Source organism: Arachis stenosperma, chromosome 10, assembly GCF_014773155.1.
Source record: "Arachis stenosperma cultivar V10309 chromosome 10, arast.V10309.gnm1.PFL2, whole genome shotgun sequence".
NCBI lineage: Eukaryota > Viridiplantae > Streptophyta > Magnoliopsida > Fabales > Fabaceae > Arachis > Arachis stenosperma.
Window position 1 is genome coordinate 7762830 of NC_080386.1, and position 4765 is coordinate 7767594.

The window sequence follows — 4765 nt, forward strand, 5'->3', positions numbered from 1 at the left end:
GGCAGACCCTTCCTAGCCACAGCAAAGGCTGTGATTGATGTTGATGGAGGTGAACTGATCATTCAAGTGAATGAAGAATCCTTTGTGTTTAAGGCTCAAGGATATCCCTCTGTCACCATGGAGAGGAAGCATGAAGAGCTTCTCTCAAATCAGAGTCAAACAGAGCCCCCACAGTCAAACTCTAAGTTTGGTGTTGAGAGGCCACAACCAAACTCTAAGTTTGGTGTTGAACCCCCACATTCAAACTCTAAGTTTGGTGTTGGGAGGTTCCAACATTGCTCTGAGGAAATGTGAGGCTCCATGAGAGCCCTCTGTCAAGCTACTGACATTAAAGAAGCGCTTGTTGGGAGGCAACCCAATGTTATATTTTATATATTTTCCTTTGTTATTTTATTTTATTTTGTAGGTTGATGATCATGAGAAGTCACAAAATCAATTGAAAAAGCAAAAATATAATGAAAAACAGGAAGAAAAATAGCACACCCTGGAGGAAGAACCTACTGGCGTTTAAACGCCAGTAAGGCTAGCAGGTGGGCGTTTAACGCCCAGTCTGGCACCATTCTGGGCGTTTAACGCCAGAAAGGGGCACCAGACTGGCGTTAAACGCCAGAAAAGGGCAAGAACCTGGTGTTAAACGCCAGAAATGGGCACCAGCCCGGCGTTTAACGCCAGAATTGGCTCAAAACGCATTTTTGCATGCCATTTGGTGTAGGGATGACTTTTCCTTGACACCTCAGGATCTGTGGACCCCACAGGATCCCCACCAACCCCACCAACCCCACCACCCTCTCTCTTCTTCACCCATTCACCAATCACCTCAATACCTCTTCCCCAAAAACCCTTCACCTATCAACTCCCATCTTTCTCTTCACCACTCACATCCATCCTTCATAAAACCCCACCTACCTCACCATTCAAATTCAAACCACTTTCCCCCCCCAAACCCACCCATACATGACCGAACCATGAGTCCCCCTCTCCTATATAAACCCTTCTTCACTCCTTCATTTTCACACAACCTAAACACCACTTCTCCCCCTCTTTGGCCGAACACAACGCCATTCCCTTCTTCCTCATTTCTTCTTCTTCTACTCTCTTCTTTCTTCTTTTGCTCGAGGACGAGCAAACCTTTTAAGTTTGGTGTGGTAAAAGCATTGCTTTTTGTTTTTCCATAACCATTTATGGCATCCAAGGCTGGAGAAACCTCTAGAAAGAGGAAAGGGAAGGCAAAAGCTTCCACCTCCGAGTCATGGGAGATGGAGAGATTCATCTCAAGGGTGCATCAAGACCACTTCTATGAAGTTGTGGCCTTGAAGAAGGTGATCTCCGAGGTCCCCTTTTCACTCAAAAAGAGTGAATATCTGGAGATCCGACATGAGATCCGAAGAAGAGGTTGGAAAGTTCTTACCAACCCCCATTGATGAGGATAAGCCCATCACTAAGAAAAGGATGGAGCAAACAAGAGACCCCTCTCATCATGAGATCCCTGAGATGCCTCAAGGGATGCACTTTCCTCCACAAGACTATTAAGAGCAACTGAACACCTCCCTAGGAGAATTGAGTTCCAACATGGGACAACTAAGGGTGGAGCACCAAGAACACTCCATTCTCCTCCATGAAATTAGAGAAGATCAAAGAATCATGAGAGAGGAGCAACAAAGACAAGGAAGAGACATTGAGGAGCTCAAGCACTCCATAAAACCTTCAAGAGGAAGAACAAGCCGCCATCACTAAGGTGGACCCGTTCTTTAATCTCCTTGTTCTTTATTTTCTTGTTTTTTTTCGAATTTTTATGCTTATGTTTGTCCATGTCTGTGTCTTATGATCATTAGTGTCTATGCCTTAAAGTTATGAATGTCCTATGAATCCATCACCTTTCTTGAAAAAAAAAATGTTCTTAATTGAAAAAGAAAAAGAATTGCATGAATTTTGAATTTTATAACAGTTTAATTATTTTGATGTGGTGGCAACACTTTTGTTTTCTGAATGCATGCTTAAACAGTGCATATGTCTTTTGAATTTGTGATTCATGAATGTTGGCTCTTGAAAGAATGATGAAAAAGGAGACATGTTACTGAGGATCTGAAAAATCATAAAAAATGATTCTTGAAGCAAGAAAAAGCAGTGAATACAAAAAAAAAAGAAGGAGAAAAACGAAAAAAAAGAGAGAGAAAGAAAAAGAAAAGAAAAAGAAAGAAATAAAGTTGTGATCCAAGGCAAAAAGAGTGTGCTTAAGAACCCTGGACACCTCTAATTGGGGACTTTAGCAAAGCTGAGTCACAATCTGAAAAGGTTCACCCAATTATGTGTCTGTGGCATGAATGTATCCGGTGGTAATACTGGAAGACAGAGTGCTTTGGGCCACGGCCAAGACTCATAAAGTAGCTGTGTTCAAGAATCATCATACTTAACTAAGAGAATCAATAACACTATCTGGATTCTGAATTCCTAAAGAAGCCAATCATTCTGAGTTTCAAAGGATAAAGTGAGATGCAAAAACTGTTCAGAGGCAAAAAGCTAAAAGCCCCGCTCATCTAATTAAAACTGATCTTCATAGATGTTTTTAGAATTCATTGCATATTCTCTTCTTTTTATCTTATTTGATTTTCAGTTGCTTGAGGACAAGCAACAATTTAAGTTTGGTGTTGTGATGAGCGGATAATTTGTACGCTTTTTGGCATTATTTTTAGTATGTTTTTAGTATATTTGGTTTAGTTTTTAGTATATTTTTATTAGTTTTTAGTTAAAATTCACTTTTCTGGACTTTACTATGAGTTTGTGTGTTTTTCTATGATTTCAGGTATTTTCTGGCTGAAATTGAGGGACCTGAGCAAAAATCTGATTCAGAGACTGAAAAGGACTGCAGATGCTGTTGGATTCTGACCTCCCTGCACTCGAAGTGAATTTTTTAGAGCTACAGAAGCCCAATTGGCGCGCTCTCAACGGCGTTGGAAAGTAGACATCCTGGGCTTTCCAGCAATATATGATAGTCCATACTTTGCCCAAGATTTGATGGCCCAAACCGGCGTTCAAGGTCACCTTTAGAAATTCCAGCGTTAAACGCCGGAACTGGCACCAAAATGGGAGTTAAACGCCCAAACTGGCACAAAAGCTGGCGTTTAACTCCGAGAAGAGTCTCTACACGAAAATGCTTTATTGCTCAGCCCAAGCACACACCAAGTGGGCCCGGAAGTGGATTTTTATGTCATTTACTCATCTTTGTAAACCTTAGGCTACTAGTTTTCTATAAGTATGACCTTTTACTATTGTGTTATCAATCTTTTGATCATGTTTCTATGATTGAACCCTCTTTGGGAGGCTGGCCATTCGGCCATGCCTAGACCTTGTTCTTATGTATTTTCAACGGTGGAGTTTCTACACACCATAGATTAAGGTGTGGAGCTCTGCTGTACCTCGAAGTATTAATGCAATTACTATTGTTCTTCTATTCAATTCCGCTTGTTCTTGTTCTAAGATATCACTTGTTCTTCAACTTGATGAATGTGATGATCCGTGACACTCATCATCATTCTCACCTATGAACGTGTGCCTGACAACCACCTCCGTTCTACCTTAGATTGGGTGAATATCTCTTGGATTCCTGATACACGATGCATGGTTGATCGCCTGACAACAGAGTGCTTGCCTGACAACCGAGCCAGCCATTCCGTGAGATCAGAGTCTTCGTGGTATAGGCAAGAACTGATGGCGGCATTCAAGAGAATCCGGAAGGTCTAACCTTGTCTGTGGTATTCTGAGTAGGATTCAATGATTGAATGACTGTGACGTGCTTCAAACTCCTGAAGGCGGGGCGTTAGTGACAGACGCAAAAGAATCACTGGATTCTATTCCGGCCTGATCGAGAACCGACAGATGGATAGCCGTGCTGTGACAGGGTGCGTTGAACATTTCCACTGAGAGGATGGGAGGTAGCCACTGACAACGGTGAAACCCTTGCATAAGCTTGCCATGGAAAGGAGGAAGAAGGATTGGATGAAGACAGTAGGAAAGCAGAGAGACGGAAGGGACACAGCATCTTCAAGCGCTTATCTGAAATTCCCACCAATGAATTACATAAGTATCTCTATCTTTATCTTTATGTTTTATTCGTATATCACCATATCCATTTGAGTCTGCCTGACTAAGATTTACAAGATGACCATAGCTTGCTTCATACCAACAATCTCCGTGGGATCGACCCTTACTCGCGTAAGGTTTATTACTTGGACGACCCAGTGCACTTGCTGGTTAGTTGTGCGGAGTTGTGATGAAGAGTTGAGATTGCAATGAGCGTACCATGTTGATGGTGCCATTGATGATCACAATTTCGTGCACCAGAGCTCAACATGTTTCGGAAAACCAGTTCGTGGAGTTGCGGCATATCGGCTGGTGGGTGCGGCTTAACACTAGTGGCAACGGAAGTAACGATTGACGCTTTTGCAGCTTTTTAATTAAGATTTTTGATTTCTAAATGGTATGGTTTAGATTCTTGTTGAAAAAGTTTTAAAGCTTAGAATGATTTTGTAAATCTAGTTTGGAACTTTGGTTTGGAACTTGGCTTGAATGATTTGGTTTTGAAAGTAAGTCAGAATTTTTTATTTAATGATATAGTTTATAGAAAAAGTGAGTTTTAAGATTTTCTTGACTTGTGATTTTGGTTTATACTTTATCTTATCAAAAAGGGATTCAACTTGAAATTATGATTTAAGGATTTTAAATGAATTTAAGAAAATTGTGGTTTAAAGTAATTGATTTAAGAATAAAT